The following is a 20,860-nucleotide window of genomic DNA, read 5'->3' as shown; positions in this document are numbered from 1 at the left end:
GCAAGTAAGTAGGGCTGGGCAGACTGGGAGATAATGATAAAACTTTGTAGATAATTTGGGTTTTCTGACTGTTTCTCCTGTAAGAAGTACTTATTATGAATATTTTAAAAATTATCTAGGGAGCATTTCATAATGTTTTTGCCTTGTTGAAAGGCCAGGTAGAGAGCAATTGTTTTTAAAGTGTTACCACCAGGCCAGCGGAATGAGCATCATCAGAGAACTTGTAAATTCCCACCCCAGATCTACTGATTCAGAAATTCCAGAGTGGTCTCCAGACATCTGTTTTCACAAGCCCTGCATGTATTTTTGATACAGCTGAAAGTTTGAGAACCACTGATACAGGGAAATTTGGGTTCGACTCTGATGTCACTTGTTTAAGTCATTTTAGGAGGCTCTTTCTCCTCTGGGAAAATAAATTTGGACTAGATGTTCAAGCTCCTGTCTTCTCCGGGTCTGTAGTTCTCTATACTATATGACTAAATAAATGCTTCATGAGCAATGAAGAAATTCCCCCCTCCCCCAGACTCTGGAGCAATTCCTGTCCTTATGGAAACTGTGGATTAAATCCCGTGTATGCCAAAGAAGTAGGCTCAAGTCCTTCTTACCAGTCACACTCTTGACCATACCAGATGGCTTCCAAATAAAAACTAGTCTCATTATGAATGATTTGGGAACATCCTCTTTACTTACAAATGAGAACATACTTGCATATTTTTAGCTACCAGAAGGGCTAGAGGAAAAAGTGCAGACAGACACTTTATCTAGAGGCAATCATCGCTGGGAGTCAAAAGCCCCTTTTAGTTCCTCCAGGGAAGCTCCATCAATGACCCCTGGAGAGATGGTAATAAGTAGAAAGCTCTTAAGGGAAGTTAGTGAGTCGTGACTCAGGGGCTATGGTTCTTTCATTTCCCTTACTCTTCAGAGAAAGACCCTCCCTCCCTCCCTCCCTCCCTTCCTTCCTCCCTTCCTTCCTCCCTTCCTTCTTGTGGCTAGCTTGGGTTAGTGTTAAGGGAGGATGGGGCAGGGATGGGGAGAGCTCTTTGCTTGTAGCTTCAATCACAGGATTAGCAAAGAGGGAACAAAAATGGAAGACAGAGGAGGTCAGGTCGAAAACTGGCTGGGTGGAGGTGAACTGGAACTCACAGGATGGGAAAAGAGTCAGCACAAGACATAGCAGGGGCCCTAGACTTTCCCACATCAACACATTACTTGCCACTCAGTGCATTTTTACATTTGTGGAGCACAACTATACAGCTTAAATGAAACCCTGGTCTGTTTTTCTTCTTTATTTATTTATTTTTATTAAATCATAGCTGTGTACATTAATGCGATCATGGGGCACCATACACTGGTTTTATAGACCGTTTGACACATTTTCATCACACTGGTTAATATAGCCTTCCTGGCATTTTCTTAGTTATTGCATTAAGACATTTACATTCCACATTTACTAAGTTTCACATATACCCTTATAAGATGCACTGTAGGTGTAATCTCACCAATCACCCTCCCTCTACCCATTCTCCTCCCTCCCTCTCCCCCTTCCCCATATTCTTAGGTTATAACTGGGTTGTAGCTTTTATATGAAAGCCATAAATTAGTTTCATAGTAGGGCTGAGTACATTGGATACTTTTTCTTCCATTCTTGAGATACTTTACTAAGAAGAGTGTGTTCCAGCTCCATCCATGTAAACATGAAAGAGGTAAAGTCTCCATCTTTCTTTTTTTTTTCTTTTTTTGCTTGCTCTGATTCAGGCACTTTCAAGATCATATTTATTTATTACTTCAGATAAAAAGATAGTATACATATTAAGGAATCCCTCAAAATTCAACTCTAGAGTTATACACCATCTAGTACTTTTGCATTGAATGTTAACCAAAATGATCTCTAAACACCTGAAAGCCCCACTATTAACATGAACTATGGTAATAAAAATTTGACATTTATTTGTTCAATGTATATTATTTACATTATGAAACCAATGTTGGTAGGATAAACAATGATAAAGAAATAGTAAAAATAAGCTTTAAAAAGCAAAGTTTTATACTCTTACAATGCTAATTATCATAATTGCATATAAAAAATTAAATCATAGCAGAGCTTTCTGTTACAAAATTCTTTATCATCTGAGTTGTAGTCATTACTTGCTATCCATTTTCATGCAACATCTGCTAGGACTGACATTTGATTTCTTTCCCTAAGAAAGTGTGAGTAGGTAAGTGACATTTCAGAGCAGACATTAATTTACTGTGGACAGAAAAAAAAATCTGTACTCAAGATTGGTACTGGTCACAAGCCTCTTCCCTATGTAAATTATTAAAAAAAAAAAAAAAACACAAAGAAAAAAATTCCAAAAAGGAGATGCATAGGCAAAGAGTACCATGAATGGCACAGCTCAAAAAAATCTGGGCCCAATCAGATGCGTGTCTTTTCCTCTCCTTCAGTGAGGTCTATTTTGCCATCACATAACAATCACTTCTGAATCAAGTGAGGGGCACCAGGTATACAACTAATTAAATCTTGCAAAATACTAAGATGGGGGCAGGAGTGGCCAAAAGGGGCGATTGACATATAACTCAAACTATATACAGCAAAACTGGAATGCAGCCCATCCCAAACTGGCTTTGTGAAACAATTGGACCTTTATGATTTAATAGTTAAAATTGTAACAAGTGTAATAATACAATAGATTTACATGGGTAGCAAAATCCAAGGGGCATTTTATATTAAGTATTTACTGTGCTGCTTCAATTTAAAAATAATTTGCTAAGTATACATCTCAACAACCGAGGTCTATGTAGAAAATGTCCTAATAGATACAGATATTTACCTTTGGTGAGTTGAAGGCCTTTTTGTGACTTCTGTCTGAATCATAGCAGAATGCTAGCCACACACGCACATGTGGGAAAACTCAAGCTGAGATAATCCACAAGTCGTGCATGTGTGAGGAGACTGGAGGTACTCTGAGAGTCAAAGTATACCAGAAACCTACAACAGGTAACAGTGAGAATGGCAACAGGGAATGGAATGCCGATATGGCAGTAAAACTTTTTTTAAAAACAGAAAGAGGAAGGCCTCTCGTACCAGCAGAATCCCTCATACATACAAAAAGAAAACGCCACCCACCATTTCGTGAAACAAAAGCAGATTATAGTGTGGGACAGTACAAACTGCAGAAAACCAGAAGACAACAGAAGGAAATCTACTGGTTTACATGAAGGAGAGCATCTCCCTCTGAGCAGTCACTTAGTGAACGCCGCCACCACCGCCCACAGGACCTCGTTGGTGCTGGCCTTCAGACACTCCACTTCAGGGTCTAAGTCGAGAAGCTGCCGCACTCTTTTGGTGGCTAAATCATACTGCTCATCCAGAAGAGGAGCGAAAGCATTCTCCAGGACATCAGAGGCGTGGGCCAGGTAAATAAGGGCCAGCAAGCGCTTGTCCATGCGGTGGGGGTCATTCACCCATTTGTCAAGAACAGCTTCTTGTACTTTCTTAATGAGGCGCTGCTTAATGTTGTTATTTGTGAGGGGATGTGTTGTCATGTCAAAAAGTAGGAAGTTCTGTTTCTCTGTCGTCTACACGCCCTTTTCCACCAGGTTTTTAGCTAATCGTTCCCGCACGTTTCTTAACTGATAATGTAATTTTAATGGATTCCATTCTCAACACTAATTCAATCCAGTTCTGGACCGTTTCTGGAGGCTGAGTCACCTTAACGTGCTTCAGAGCTTCATCAAGAAGGACATCTCCTGTTGGCGCATCCGACTTAGATTACCTTTCTTGTTAATAGACTTTTACGTCTCACTCCACAAGCCTCTAGTTGTAACCTTCCTCTCAATGCTAATTCAATTAACATACAGCCACGTAATCCAGATGATATACAGTCATTCCAAAATGATGTGTAACCCTCCCGGTCCTTGAGGCCCAGCAGGAGCACCTCCTCCATCAGGGTCAGCCGCGTTTCCTGGGAGTCGCCCTTGTCGTTGTCGTCCTGCTCCTCGCGGGGCTCTGCGCGTCGTCCTCGCCGCTGCCGGCGCCGCCCGCTCCTTGTCGGCGGCCTTGCGGGAGCGGCCTTGCGGGAGGCCTCGGTGCGCCGCCGCTGCACCAGCCCCGAGCTGCGCTGGGTCCGCGAGGTCATAGCTCCGGCCGAGAGGGACGCGGGTCCGACCCGGTCTCCCTCCTCTCCCCCCGCGGCCTCGGCCCCGGGCTTCCCTGTTAAACCCGGGCGCAGGGGTGACGTCCTTCGGCCGCAGGGCTGGAGGCAGTCATGGGGAGACGGTCGGGGCGAAGCGGGCTGGACCGGTGCCAGCGAGCCGGGAGAAGGGCGCCTGCCTGTGGCCGCGGCCCGCCGTCTCCATCTTTCTTTAAGGCTGCATAGCATTCCATGGTGTACATGTACCACAATTTATTAATCCATAAGTGGATTGATGGCCACTTAGGCTTTTTCCATGACTTAGCAATTATGAATTGGGCTACAATGAACATTCTGGTACAATGTTTTTCTTCTTTATTTGAAAAGCTTAACTGTGGCATCACTCTATAGAAACTTGGATGGGTATAAAATCAGAGGCGTATCCTTAAACGTGAGAGGAGAATATGTAAGCCTTGGGTTTGACTCTCTCGTCAAGTCTGCTATAAATGGTGATGATGGTGAGTATGAACAAGATGTTAATGGCAGCACCTAATTTGGAAGTTTAACTATGTGCCAGGTCTTATGTCAAGCGGGTACTGTTAACTTGGATTTACAGACAAAGTGAGGATCAGGGCTGTGGCCAGGTTTCAAGCACCAGCGTAGCAAGGTACTTTCTGAGTTAAAATGCAGTGGTTTACATTCCTTTTTGCTGTGATTCTTCTACAATAATATGTGGGAATGAAAGGATACATAGCAAGTACATGGGTTTCAGCTGAATGAATTGGGTAAAAGTGTAGTAATGCCATTAAGTAACATTTTTAGAAACTTTATTTCTATGAAAGAGCTCCCTAATTGAGGCAAATTTAAATCAGCATCGTCATTGTGGTACAGTGGTTTGACTATATTAGTCTCTCACATGTAATTATTGTTGTTAGGACCTTTCCCTATCTTCTGCTAAACAGACATTATTCAAGGCATTTGATGACACATCCAGATTTATAGCCTCTGCAATCCTGACCTTTCTCCTGCAATCAGACAACCCACCATGGGGCCAGAGTAATCACACCAAACATCCAGTCTAACCAGTAGAATTTTGCAAACGCTGAGCATTTGTTCTGGTTGTAGGACTTCCTGGTCTACACATCTTTTTGTAGCATGTATTTCCTCAGCTACACAAAGTGAACTTTCCTGGCTGACTGCCACAATGGACCTGCACTTCCCACTGAGTTTGGTTTTCTAAAAGGTCCCAGCATGTAGTCTATTCTAAGTCACTCTAGTCAAGCAGATTTTCTCTATGCACCTTTAGATTGTGTACAGTTCCAGCCTCCCTTTCTCTAACAATCACCCACATTCTAAGGTAGTAGCAGGTAGAACTATGCTCTGATTCTGGATAGTTCTTTAGATGTGGTTCCATTCTTGTTTCCACCATGAGTTTTGGAGATCATTTTCTTGTCTTTATGTAGATTACACCATTTATGCTAACTACTATCACTTGTTGCTTCCTTGTTTGGGTATCAGTATTATTTCCAAACTGAACTAATAGCTTCATAACCTGTTTGAGGAGAGTCTCTATATCTTATTACAGAGCTTTCCAAATTTTAATGTACATATAAATCACCTTCAAAACAAAAACTCTCTTTCAATTGGTCTGGGGTGAGGCTGAGATTGTATATTGCTAACAAGCTCCCCGGTGAAGCAGAGCTGCTTACCCACAAACCATAACCATACTTTGAGTATCAGAATACCATATCCTAGCCTTGATGCAGCAAACACGAACTATGTTATGAATAGTAGATGCTTTGTAAATATTTATTAAACACTGGCAAAGAGTCTCATCTAAGCCATATTGGTAGGTGAGAGCTGATGTTTTGAAATTATAATAGGGCAATTATTGATAGAGAGGTCCAGAATATTTGCTTCTTTGAGTAAATTTGGTTCCATTTTTCAAAAAATGACAGTGCGACACTGATTTGAAACAAATCTTATGTTTCCTCTCTTCTCGTAAAGATTACAAGAAGACACGTAAAAGCTCAGTTTTGGGAAACACTTGTGACAAACTCTAAGTAACTCACCACATGGCAATCAACTACATTAGAATAGAAGGAAACATGTTTTCTTGTGTTTTTCCTGGTGATCCTTAAGCACGTCCTTCTGCTGTGGGGCTTTTGGGCTTCATCATTTCCTGCCACTCAGCCACCTGTGTGCTTTCTGGGACCCTGTTCAAGCCTAAACCATCACTCTACTATTGAATTAGACAATCCCTTCCTCTTGTCTTCCCACTTGTACTTTCTGTGAAACATTCTTCTATAAGCTTACGTGAGTTCAGTCTTTGACTTTGAAATCAAAACCGTTATGTATATAGGTGGCTACCATCTAAGGAGAAACACATCTTTTCTCCTTTTAACACTTCAAAATGTTAAAAAGGGTGACCAAAATCAGTGCTGCTGTCATGATTTGTGCCATATTCATTTGCTTCATTATAATTTTTATATTTTCCTTAAAGATTAATTTTACATAAACGTATTTTTTAAGAACCATGATTATCACAAGTATAAAAGCCAGGTTTGTGTGCCATAAATCAAAGGAAAATATAGAAAAATAATATCTATTCAATGAGACCAAAATGTTACTGATCTTTAGCTAACTATAATTCCCCCAGAAGACTCTGAGATTAAGGGCTACTTTATGTGTTAAAATGAGAAATTGACAAATAGAAGTTGTATTAAATGCAAAAGCTAACAAAAAGAGACTTGATCCAAGGATTAAAAGAGAATTGAAAAGAGGATGTGGTACACACAGAGTGATTCAATTACGTGAAATGGTGTGATGCTGAACCATATTTAGTCATGGCTGTTGCCTGTATTACACTTTAGGAAACATATTAGTGGATCACAGGGTCTTCACAATCTGTGGGAAATGTTAATTTCACAAGAAAAGCTAGACATATGTTCTCGTTTAGGTTTGAATTCACCTTTGAAGTCCAGAACATTCTTCAAGACTGTCATTATGTCTTGTGGTGTCTCTCCCCCCCTTTTTTTTCTCTCCTCAGGATTATAAATATCATGATAAAAAACTTTAGCACAAAGCCTCTCCCTTTTCTTTGTCCTCAGGAGTACAAATATCATGATGAAACTTTAGTACAAAGTGATATGAACAATGGATATTCTTACTAGGAAAGTCTGATAGACAAAAAAAAAGAAGTAGTAATAATATGGCGTCTTTCCCCTTGTGAATCGGGCAATACACTCTACATAATATATATTGAAAATCAGAAAGAAGATCCATTCCAGTTAGTTTGGGGAATATAATTCTGTCAAAATGGATGAAGCAGAAATAATAGAAAATAAATGGCTTCTGCAACAAATTTTGCTGTGATGTCAGTCATAAACTGATATATTCCAGAGGAAAGGAAGGAATGGGTCCTTGTCTTCCTGAAGAAGACACTTCCAGTCCAGCCGTGCCCAAGGCCCCACTTCTGCTCTCCGGTTCCTATTCCTGGCTGTGGCTTGATTAGTGATGGAAATACTCAGGATTCTGCTTTTGTTTCCGTCCTGACCAGCTCCTTCTGGATGACTTATTTAATGAGCCAGGCTCGCTTCCTTTGCCTTTTCTTCTCTCCCTCCTTTCCCCCCTGGAAGGCATAGCCAGACAGGTTTTGAAGTACTAATGATGATTAGTTCATTTAAGCCAGCACAGACCAACAATGGGTTTGAAATGTTAATCAGATGAAGGGCTTATTGCTAAACAGCCCACAGAATAGCAAATGAACCAGGAAAGGAAAGCTAGGAGAAAAAGAGGCTGAGTGGAGATTTGACACAAGCGTTTTCAGCTGCTGGGCCTCTTTGATGTGTGAGTGGGACAGATGCGCGGCTCTCTGCCTGGGAGAACCTTCCTTGTACACAATAGTGTGCTGATTAATATCACTTCACTCCCCCTTGAGAGGAGCAAGGCTGCCTCTTAGTCATTCTCCCATTGGGCATCAGTGGACCCTCTTCTCCTTCCTGCTGGTAGAGAACTGACATTCAGTTTTTCTCCTTTTTCTAAAAGCTGAGACTCACAGAAAATCCATCTTCCTCCTGTCACCACGGCCCCAAGAGTATATTTCATAGTGAGGTCATTTATATCATCCTTATACCAAAAGGATACAGAAGATTAAGCCATTGATGCCAAGGAGACACATGGGGATATGACTTTAGAACCCAAGGAGGTAAAGAAAAACTGATTAGGTCAAGGTAGTTTTTCTGCCTGAGTACCGTAGCTGTACACTGTAGAATTTTCTGCAATGATGAAAATGTCCTGTTCTTGGTGTCCAGTGTGGTAGCCACTAGCAACATGTGCTAGTGAACACTGGAAGTGTGGCTGGTGTGACAAGAGGAATGAATTGTAATCTTATGAACTTTAATCCATTTAAGTGTAAGAGCCGCGTGTGCCTATTGGCTACCACATGGAACGATGTACCTCTAGGGCAGTGATTTTTCAACCAGTGTGCCATGAAAACTTTTAAAGATTCATTAATTATTTCTGAAGGACGTTCAAAGCACAGTAAGTATATTCTTTTTTTTTTTTTACTCTTTGTTTTGAACATAATTTAAGTGTGCCATGGAAGTTTAACTAAGGTTCAAGTGTGCTGTGAAATAAAAAAGGTTCAAAAACACTGTTCTACAGTGTCTTAAAATTATGGCCCAGATACCAGCAGCGGTGATGTCACCTGGGACCTTATCACCCTGTGGAATCTCACAGTGCAACCCAGACCTTCTGTAGTGGTTTCCGCATTTAAGGTTATTCTCCTCTAGTGAATTTTGCACATTGCATTTGGGGGAGCATTGCTCTCGACATGTGTTGAAAGCTAGATACACTAAATCTGATAGTTTTCACCAAATGGCACAATAGTAGTTCCAAACTGTTTAATTATCTTCCTTTTGATGAAATACTTTCCTTAAAATGTGGTTGTCATTCCTAGTGTCCATAGATGGCAATTGGGGTCCACTGTTGGCCCTCCCCATAAGGGAAAGGGTTAGAATTTATTAAGCCCCCAAACTACACTAACATTTGTATAGTCATTTACCATTTACAAAGCACTTTCATAAATGTTAAGTTAGATCAGTATTATTTTTTTAACTTAATTTTTATTAAATAGTAGCTATATGCATTTATGGGGTACAATATAATGATTTGATATACAATGTGGAATGCTTAAATCAAACTAATTAACATAACCATCGCCTCACTTATTTTTGTGGTAAGACATTTATAACATACTCATAGTTGTTTTGAAATGTACCCTTGCATTGTGTACATTAGGTGAGATCCCACTAAATACCCTTCCTCCACTTGCTGTCCCCTCTCCCCTCTCTTCTCCTTCCTCTCCCCTCTTTCTTTCTGGATTAGATTTGTGTTTTATCATTTGTGTGGATGTGTAAGTGTATATATATTGGTTTCATAATAGTATTGTGTACATTAGATCCTTTTTTCCCTCATTCTTGAGATACTTTACTAAGAAGAATATGTTCTAGCTCCATCCAGGTAAACATAAAAGATGTAAAATCTTTTTATGGCTGCATAGTATTCCACGGTATACATATACCACAATTTGTTTATCCATTCATGGGTTGATGGGCATTTAATAGCCAAAGCAATCTATAGATTTAATGCAATCTCTATTAAAGCACCAATGTCATATTTTAAAGAATTTGAAAAACTAGTACTTTTATATGGAATCAGAAAAACAAAAAAAAACTTGAATAGCCAATACATTAGTTAGAAATAAAAACAAATCAGGAGACATCATGTTACCAGAGTTCAGATTACACTAATCTATAGTGATCAAACAGCATGGTACTGGCACAAAAACAGAGATGTAGATATATGGAACAGAATAGAAAACGAAGAGATGAATCCAAGCACATCTCGTCATTAGATCTTTGATAAGCCTAGTAAAAATAGATCAGTATTATTTTTATCTCCATTTTATGTGTGAGGAGATGGTCTCAGGAGGTTTGTTGCTGGTTATAGTTGTTGATCACAGTTACACAATTAGTGAGTTCTGGATTTACAGTCCAAGTGCAGACCTGCTTCTTGGGTCTTTCTACTCTACAGCAAAAGACATGAGGCTCCATTTATTTGAGAATCTGTTGGTGACAGAATTTAGGAAATAATAATATTGGAAGCCTCTGTCCAAGGGTTAAAAAAAAAAAAAAAAAAAGGCTATCTACACCCTCCTTGCTTCTCTCAAGATAAAGTGTCTTTTATGTCATAGCTGCTGTTGATATTTGGGTTTCAGACCTCATTGACATGTGACCCATTACATGTTTGTATTTTTCCTTTCATGAGGAAAGAATGATATATTGTGATTTTTTAAAACAATACTGAAGGTTATTTCAAGAAACTAATTGAATTGTATTTAACAGGTATTTTAAGAATGTTCCAATGGAGCCGGCCCCATATACTGAGGGTGGCGGGTTCAAACCCGGCCCCGGCCAAACTGCAACAAAAAAATAGCTGGGTGTGGTGGGCGCCTGCAGTCCCAGCTACTTGGGAGGCTGAGGCAAGAGAACCGCTTAAGCCCAGGAGCTGGAGGTTGCTGTGAGCTGTGTGATGCCATGGCACTCTACCTAGGGCCATAAAGTGAAACTCTGTCTCTACAAAAAACAAAAAAAGAAGAATGTTCCAATTGGGAAAAACTCAGAAGCCTATAATTCTAGTTTACCAAGTTATGAAAGGTCAGTGCAGGTACATTAAATTTCAGGAAAATGAGAGCTGGGCAAGCTTCTTAAGTCTGAAAGAGGAAATTTATGGGTCTATAAATAGAAGAGATACCTATGGTGAAATTAAATTTACGGAAGTCTTACCCCAAGAGATTGTATAGGCTAGTATGATAGTAACAATTAAACATGCTTATATAAACTCATTAATGACAGACCAGAATTGGACTATTATATATGTCTGGCAATATTTAGGTATGTGCTTCATATTCACATGCTGATGTGCCAAGGCAAGAATTATTTTTCGCAAATCATCCTGGATTGCCTCTGTCAAATTTAAATTATTCGCAGAACATACCATGGATCTGACTTTGCAGTACTTCTGACAATCTCAGTCAAGGTTCTAATGCAAATGAGTAGTTTATTATTTTTATATATGCCAGAGAATTATATCCATTAAGCGTGCAAAATAGTTTCTGATTTTCATTCCTGCCATCAAAATTTAGATTAAAAACACAGACTCTTGAATATTTTTCCGTATCCTCCAACTTCCACATCCGATTGGGATAAGCTTAATTGATCAGAATTATTTCCTTATTATTTATAGTCCGTCCTGAATCTCTTACCAACTTTTCTTTATCTCAGCATAACCCTTTGATTAACACATCACTCTGACGTTTGCAGGGGTTCCCTCACCCCAGCACAGAGAGGGTGTTACGCACCACCACAGCAGGATTTCAACAAAGCAGAATGAGGCCTTAATTACAGATTTAATGAGCAGAAAGCCTGATCTCCATTTCTTGCTGATTTCCCAGCTGTAGGATGATGCCTGGTTATTTTCAATCCACCAATGGTTTACTTTCCATCTGCTGCTGTCACTACCATCACTTTTGTTGGGCAGCTCTCCAGTGGTTGTCCTATTCCTCTTTGGCATAGTGGCTCTGAGAAAATAAAAATGTCAAATTCAGGGATCCCCTCTGCTTTTGTTAGAAGTAGACTAAGAGAGTTATGACATTAGCTTCACTGAATAATTGAGGTTAAACATGTATTTCTGACTTTCTAAAGAAACACAATGTAATTACTACTCCTATCTCTCTGAGTACTAAAGGGGCTGACATTTTACTTTGTGATGTATTTCTCTGTTTTCATCTGGTTGTAAATTTTGGAAAAAAGTATCTAGGGGATAAATATTAATATTCTCCTTTTTTCTCTAGAATATAACATTTTCAGTCATGCAATTATTTGTTAAAAATGAAAAAAGAAGCAAAAGAAGCACTGTATCTATATAACATAGTCATTTACCTAACTGTTCTGTGCCTCAGTTGTCCTCATCTGTGAAATGGAGACATTAATAATATCTACGTCATAGGAGTATCAAGGGTCATAAATGAAATTAATACACGGAAATTGCTTTGCAGAGTTTCTATCCGGTAACAAGTGGCCAATAAATTTTACTTATTGATTTAAGAGCATTAGTAAATATTATTCTCTAAAAATGGAGTGTTCAAATTTGACAACATTAATCGAATGGCTGGGTTTTCTTTGGCCAACTTATGTTTAAAAAAATCATCTTAAAGTGACTAGAAAAAAAAATCATTACCCAGAAAATTCAGTTGGCATATAATGAGACCTTGAAAACCTATAGAAAACCATTTCTCACCAGGAGTACTGGTTAAATACCAGGAAGAAAATCTGTTATTTCAGGCCTTACAAGAAAGATAGATTGACCTTCGAGCCAACACATGATATATTTCTGAGACAATCATTTTATACTTGCTATCTTACATTACTAAGTATCCGAATAAAGTGAAAAAATATATGATATTGATTAGGGTTATAATTTCAAAACATAAAAATCTTAAATGGATGCTCTGGAAAACCAATATATTCTATTGTTCATGGCCTTAATAAGGTGATAAATATTGAATTGCCACGCCTTGCTTATATTTAATACACTGCGTTTTCAAATGCTACATATCTGAATCATTATCACCCTTGATATTCTAAACTTTGAGATCAGAGATAAAATTTTATTTATCCTTGTATCCAAGCTACACCAAACACACACACACACATACATACGTGTACACACACAGGTAGCACAGTAGAGGACTGAATATTAGACATGTTAGATGCTGAATAAATACTTACTAAACAATCAGAATAATCTTTTGCATTTATGAATGCTCATTGCTTTTAATCATCTTTCTTTTCTATTTGTTTATTCAGTAAACATTTTCTCATTTGAAATCGTGTTTTTAAAATGAAATATCACTGGAATGGACCGTGCTTCTGTTTCTTTTTGAGGTAGCTGCTTTCTAGCTGACTGGCTTCAGCACTTTGATTCTGCAGCTTGTAGGTCTGGGATGAATGGGTTCGTGTGTTTTTTAACTCCTATATTCTCCCCTTTCTCACTCCCAGAACTGTCTCCTCTTTCTGCTTAACCAAAAGTTCTAGAACTGCTTCCCACTGACCATTCTGTCTTCTTCTGGTAGGCTCACATCTTCAGTAAAGCCTTTTCTGGATCAATAATGGACCTCCTGTGGGCCAAGGTACTTTCTGCTTCTCTTTTCACAGAGCCTAATGCATTGCAGGCACCCAGCTGTTACTAACAGCGATAGGAATGGGACCGCCAAGGAAAACAAAATTGCATCTCTTCACCCGTTGTGTAGCTCACCTTTTCTGCTTTAGTTGATCATATAATTTTACTAGCCATTTTCACATCATTTTCCAAAGAAACTTTCTATTTGGTTTTCTGGGTCCTAGGGCAACGTGATATTGTTTTGATTCACAAAGTTGACAAGGAAGCATCAATGACAACCAATTATAATTTAATTTAAAAATATAATATAAAAATAAATTTCTAATACATAAAATATTTTCAATTATATTGTTTTATATTTCCTATACCAGGTTTTCAAATGCATCACATCTGAGCCCTTTATGAATTAGATACTTTAAAGGAGAAGTACATTATTTCATTTAATTTTACCAATTCCATGAAGTTGGAGTTATTAATCCCACTTTATAAATGATGAAATCAAAGCTCAGGGAAAGGGAGTCAACGTGAACCTGAGATTTTAAACAAAATCTCCTGGCTTCAAATCTTACTTTGATAGTTCTCAGAGTTTAATGTTTGAGTCTCCCTAGGTAATTTTTTTAAATATGCAAACTCACAGGCCCCACCTGCAGGAGATTCGTACTCAGTAAGCTTACAGTAAATCTCAGGACTTTACTTTGAGAAACCAACTCCTCCTTTTTTATTTTAAGTTTGAAGTTAAGAACCAAAGATTTTCACTGCAAAATAATTTGAGAAAGTTTAGCTTCTCACCCACTGACTCCTGTAATATAGTAGGCTATACATTAACTCTAATGGTTCCATTTTAATGGGCAAGAATATGTGTTATTGTTGTTTTTCCCAGTCTAGCAGTGAGAATAATTTTTCATGCAGTTGTCTCAGTCTTGACCAGTTTTAAAAGAACATTGTCAAAATGTATGCCTTATGTGATGACTTACACCAATAACAGAGGACGTAGAATAACCCAGAGATGACACATGGTAATATCACCCCTAGTCACTGGGGTACGTCAGGGTGACTAATATCAGGGTTCTTGCATAAGAGAGAAAGAGAGTTGGAAGAAAGCAAGAGATTGTCAGGCTACCGTGGAAGAGGCTTTTTACGCTTAGAGCAAGAAGGACTAAAAGTTAATGATGAATGAATGGGCCAGAACAGGGACGACAGAAGAGAACATGCTGCCTTAATCTGTGCCTCGCAGCTCCTTGATTTGTGCATGACTCGTATTAAAGGCTCAATAATTGTGAGTTGAATTAATAAAGGAATGAAGAAATCATGGCAGATTTTAAAAGAAAATGAAAGCAGAAAGACGGAACAACTAAAAGAAGGAGGAATCACAAAGAAAGTGAAAAGAATTAGCGCTTTTAGAAAAACAAAATGACCCTTTATGGACAGAAAGAAGCCAAAGGGAAGCCCTGGCAGGATGCTTCCGTTCGAGTTTGCTGTGGACAGGAGGCATTTCCACTGATGGTGGCACTTCATAACAGCGTTTTGCATATGAAAATCTAGTTAAGCTAACGAGGTTCTTAATTAGGGCTTTTATTATCCTTTAATTCCTTGCTTAAAGGAAAATGATTACAAAGCTCATCTTTATGATTTAGCAAAGTAATCTTTCATTTCTGAAATGTTTCTTTCCTTCCCTCATCACAGATATTAAAAGAAGAGAAACAGCTCCTCTCCCCCCAGTGATGTGGAACTCAGTAGTAGTAATAGAGGGGGTTGTTGAACCTGAGGATTAGAATGGTCATGAACTACAGAAAAGTCTCCTGTACCACCCATGACCTTTCTCTGGTTCTCAGTTTAATAAGGACCTATGGTGGCTCTGTATTTTATGTGGCTAAAAATATCTCTGCAAACCTACAATCTTTTGTATGCCTTCTTAAAATTTTAATGACCAGAATGCCCACAGCTCGCTCTCATCCCGGTGAGAAACACCCTTGTTCTTCTGTACCCACACTGCGCATCTACTTTCATCCATGTGAGGACCAACGCATGCCCATCCTTCGGGGCCATACTCACAGTGCATTACCCTTGTGCTGCCCCTTCCAGCCAGTAGTATTTTCTAAATCAAGTCAAATCAAAGATAAAAGAGCAGCCAGAAAGGGAAAATAAATTCTAAACATAATGTTTATAAAATAGGTCTGAAAGGGCAGCACCTGTGGCTCAGTCCGTAAGGCACCGGCCCCGTATACCGAGGGTGGCGGGTTCAAACCTGGCCCCTGCTGAACTGCAACCAAAAAATAGCTGGACGTTGTGGCGGGCACCTGTAGTCCCAGCTATTCGGGAGGCTGAGGCAAGAGAATCGCTTAAGCCCAGGAGTTGGAGGTTGCTGTGAGCTGTGTGATGCCACGGCACCTACCGAGGGCCATAAAGTGAGACTCTGTCTCTACAAAAAAAAAAAAAAAAAGGTCTGAAAAAAATAGCAACAATTAGAGGATTACCTGTTAATAGAAGAACTAGCAGGTATAATTCTTTGCCTTTAGTTCAGTAGACACACAATGACCATCTAGTAGATGTTTATTCTGGTGAACTTGTGGATGCTACTGTAAATACAAGTTATTTGGAGAAACAGAAAGAAAGATGAATTTCTAAAACAATGAACAAATTGAGTGATAGGGTAAGGCTGTGGCAGTTAGGAGACAGTAGAGTCCAACCTGAGGGATCAGGGAAGGCTTCTTGGAGGAGGTGGCACACAGCAGAAAGTGCACATGATGGAACAAGACTGGAGACTGAGAAGTCTGGGCAAGAGACCCTCACAGTAGCTCCAGTAGGAGAGAGAGAGGCCTGCAACTGGCTGCGAAGATCAGCTTGGAAAGAGGTAACAAAGACGAGGGCCGTGAGATACTATCAGTATGATTGGCTATTAGCCGTATGCAGATATATAGGGAACAGGGTCTGACAGACATTCTCGGTTTCCTGTCTTGGACAACTGGACTGTCAGGAGTTTAAAGCATGTGCAAGGACTTAGGAGTGTTGTTTTTATTAACCTGGATGTTAGTTACCTGGACCTTGTCACGCTCCAGAAATTCAAAGTGTATACTTCTGATTTGTTCAGTTTACTTTATATGTGCTTAAACTGAAACTTAACAAGAGTGGATAAGAGTTCCAGGAAGAAGAGCTTTGGTGATGTTAGAGGCTCATGTGTGTTTGTGTTTTAATAGCATGTTGCTCTTTCTGAACCTCAAGATACCTTCCTTGCTTCCTATGAACCACTATGCAAGTATAAGTTACTAGTTTGGGGTTAAGACTTGGCCTTCATGCACCAATTCTTATGGACTACTTTGTGTGACATCATTGTACTTAATGGGTTTTCAATCTTTCTTCAAAGAACATTTAATAAATGAATAAATGACGACTCCCTGGAGCTTGCCAGAAAGTGAATACCAATGGGTATATGGCTCTAGTTCAGCAAGTTCATCATGAAAAACTTAAATGTATTCTTCTATACCAACAAAAACCAACCTAAAATGTAACCAATAAAAATTATACAACTCTCAATGGAAACAAAATCTGTAAGTCTACTGGAAATAAATATTTAAAATAAGTATAACTTTTATGAGGAAATTTTAAAATATTAAGAAGCCATACTGTAAACAAATGGTATAATAAAATATGTGTATAATTGAGAAATCTCTATCTTAATTTGTAAAAAACTCCCCATTAAATTTTAAATTCAATGCAATTTCAATCAAAATTCTAAGAAGTACTTCTTGAACTCTGACAGTCTGGCTCAAAATAAAATCTAATGATCAAATTTTTAAACAATAAAAAAAAATGATTGTACTACTTAATAACCACCTTTTTGGTTTTTTTTTTTGCAAAATATAGTTTACTTTTGTATAAGTAAACTTGTAACGGCAGTGTTTGCTAACAGTAACTCTGGAGAGGCTGACTTCCTTGGTGTAAATCTCCTTAAAGTATAAAAATGAAGGTGAAATGGTACCTACCTCATAAGGTTGGGGAAAAAAATTCATGTGAGATAACATCTGTAAAGTATTAATCAAATAAGGCAGTTAGGAAGCACTTATTCAATACAAGCTGTTATAATTGGAGAAATAAAAATATATTGACTATTAAGCCTTCATTAAAATGCAAACTCCTGCCATTTCATCAATAGTTTTGTACAAAATATACCAAACAAGTATATGCTGATTGGACTTACATCATTATTAGCATAAACTTCTACTTAATTCCCATATTTGACACATGTTGGAGGCCCTCTTTCTGTGTAGATGAATCTTCTTTTTTAAAAATTTCAGAATATAACAGGGGTAAACATGTTTTGGTTACATAGTTTGTTTCATACATTTCAGGTCAAAGTTGGAAGTGTGCCCTTCACCTGGAATATGTGCATTATACTCATTAGACGTGAATTAATCCAACCCTTCTCACTTGATTCTCGCTGAGTTATACTTTCCTATGTACACATAAGTGTGGATCAACTAGTTCCAATTTAGTACTGAGTAACTGTGGTATTTGTTTTTCTATTCTTATGAGACTTCACTTGGAAGAAGTGTCTCCAGGTCCATCCAGGAGACACACCATAATAGCCGTGCTATTATGCTAGCTCACAGCTACTTTAAACTCTTGGGTTCAAAAGAACTTCTTGCTTCAGTCTTCTGAGAAGCTGACATTGCAGGTACCCACAAGAGATGGGGTCTCTTGCTTAAACTCGTCTTAAACTCCTGAGCTCAAAAACTCCTGCATTGGCCTCTCATAATGCTGTAATTACAGGCCTGAGCCACTGTGACCAGCCAAGATGTTGAGCATTTTTTGTGTGTTTGTTGGCCATTAGACTATCAGCCTTTGAAAAGTTTCTGTTCATGTCTTTTGCCCACTTTGTAATGGGATTGTTTAATTTTTTTCTTGCTGATTTGCTTGAGTTCTTTGAAGATTCTGGTTATCAGCCCTTTTGGGGATATATAGCATGCAAATATTTTCTCCCATTCTGAGAGGTTTTTATTTATCAATTGTGTCCTTGGCTGTACGGAAACATTTTAATTTGATCAGGTCCCACTGATATCATGCTCATGAATTGGCAGAATCAACATTGTTAAAATGGCTATACTACCCAAAGTGATTTACAGATTCAATGCAATCCCCATTAAAATACCAATGGCATTTTTTTCAGGTCTAGAAAAAGTAGTTCTAAACATCATATGGAACCAGAAAAGACACCAAATGGCCAATGCAACCTTATGTAATAAGAACAATGTGGGAGCCATCACCTTGCTAGACTTTAAGCTATACTACAAGGCTAGTAACAAAAACAGCATGGTACTGGCACAAAAAGAGATGCAGATCTATGGATTAGAACAGAGAACCTAGAGATAAGACCACCTTAAAATTCTTATCTGATTTTTGACAAAGCAAATAAAAACATTATCTTGGGAAAGGGAAAGGAATCCCTATAATAAATGGTGCTGGGAGAACTGGATAGCCACATGTAATCTGCTGAAACAGGATCCACACCTCTTAACCCTTACAAAAAATTAATTCACAATGGATAAAAGACTTAACCCCAAGGCATGAAACTATAATAATTCTACAAAAAAATGTTGGAAGGAAAAATTCTTATAGATATTGGCCTTAGGAAAGAATTTATAAAGAAAATTTCAAAAGCAAATCCTTTCCTCTTTTATTACAACTTTGTTGACAAACTTTTATTTACTCATTTAGAACCATTTACAATTCCTAATTCCATCCTATTCTTGCTCTACTCATTCTTTTTGGCCATTTTCTCTGCCTAATACCTTTTCTTATTCAGGTCTCAATTTTCTCCATCAGTGTGAAATTCCTGATAATGAAATGTAGGCTTTCTCTTAGTTGCATTTCCTTAAGTACTTTTCTTCTCTTGTTACCTCCAAGTTCAGCCCAACATTCTTACCTGCTGTTTCTTAGCATGTTTATGAACAAAGAATTAATTCAGTTTTTAAAAGTAAATGCCACAGACCAGAGCACCCACTTTAATTATCTCTCTCAGGTTTGTGGCAGTAGGCGCTGACCTGTGATTAGACCATAGAGTTCATAAAAGTGATGCACAGATCACAACCACTTAGAATAGTTTGCAACAGGAAGGCAAGTTTTATTTTAGAATAGCATACCTTAGATTTGATGTTAAAATGAGATGAATTAACAAGTCAAAATGTGCCTGTCCTTTGCAATTTGTAAGGCACTGTCAGTACACATTATTACTTTTAAGTACACTTAGACAATTTTGATTTCCCCTCAGCAATTATCAATTATCACTTAACTTAATCAAACCCTTGGATTCCCTCCCAGACCTAAATTACAATCTACTCGCATCTTTTTGTGAAAGCCAGGAGCCCCTGGACTATGTCATTGACAGTGGGACACCTAAGCTAGTTCAGGTTTTACTTGGAAAGTCCCCGCCAGCTGCTCTGACTGATGCTGGGTTAATTGCCTTAATTAGCTTTTTTACAATAGCCTTCTTAATCAGTTCTTGTAGGGAGATCTAAAACTCTCATTGTGGTTCCTTTCCCACTACATACTGACCTTTTAAAAAGACCCATTCAGTCTTTTTGCACAACTGCTCTTGAAGTCTAAAATGAAGGATATTAAAAGCAAGAAAAAAAAAAAAAAGCACAAAAAACCCGCCCACTGGCTTTTCTGTATTCCTTTTCCGAAACTGTGACCATTTCTTCTAATCAACGCAGGTTATTCTGACTCTCTAAATTACTAACAGCTAGATCTTATTCTCTTTTTTCCCCTCTCCCATGGCTCATTTAGCCTTCCTTTCTAATGAATTCTTAATTAAAACTGAAATGTATTCTCTCCAATGAAATTTGCAGTTTTCAAATTTTGCTGCCTGTTGCAATACTCCCCTTAAAAAACTCAACTTTTAGTTAGAAAACTTTATAAATTGTAGAAATACTGAAAGAATAAAAGAAAATGACTTTATAGTTTTAGCTCTTTTTGTACACATTTTATGCAGATTGAAATACTCATAGTATTATAGCAAGATCATCTCTGTCACCACACTGTAATTTGTGGCATTAATTTGTCATTCTTAGGGAATGATTAAATTAAGATTTGATTTTCATAAACAAGCTAGCCTTGCTATTGACCAATGATACCTTTTGCCCAATGAGACATGTGTTAATTAATATTTTATTATTCTAAATGTTCCTGGAATGCTCCAGCAATGTTTAAGTAATTGTGTACAAATATGTAAGTGTTCTCAAGTCTGGTGAGACAGAATACTAGTGCAACACAACAGGCAAAACAAATGTATTACTCACAGACAGACCATAAGAATAAACAGAAGCCGGGAATCCATACTGAGCTTGTTCCTCAAGGCTTAGGAAACTGCTCAGGGTAGATAAGTCTTATTTGTGCAGGCACCACCTTATACCACAGCTGGGGGTTTTATACCTGGGCACAAGTTGACTCACTGAGCACAAGTATTGTAGGACATCCTGTTCTAGGAA

At 38.4% G+C, this 20,860-nt stretch overlaps 1 pseudogene across 1 annotated transcript; it reads right to left on the bottom strand.

Annotated features, from left to right (window-relative positions):
- Nucleotides 1-1,745: 1,745 nt before the first annotated feature.
- LOC128567720 (Golgi phosphoprotein 3-like) lies at nt 1,746-4,139 on the bottom strand (annotated as a pseudogene). The gene has a single exon (XR_008374918.1). The product of XR_008374918.1 is annotated as a Golgi phosphoprotein 3-like (transcript).
- Nucleotides 4,140-20,860: the final 16,721 nt, after the last annotated feature.

Source organism: Nycticebus coucang, chromosome 16 (genome assembly GCF_027406575.1).
Source record: "Nycticebus coucang isolate mNycCou1 chromosome 16, mNycCou1.pri, whole genome shotgun sequence".
NCBI lineage: Eukaryota > Metazoa > Chordata > Mammalia > Primates > Lorisidae > Nycticebus > Nycticebus coucang.
The sequence above is the reverse complement of the archived record's forward strand: the minus strand, read 5'-3'. Positions and strand labels throughout refer to the sequence as shown.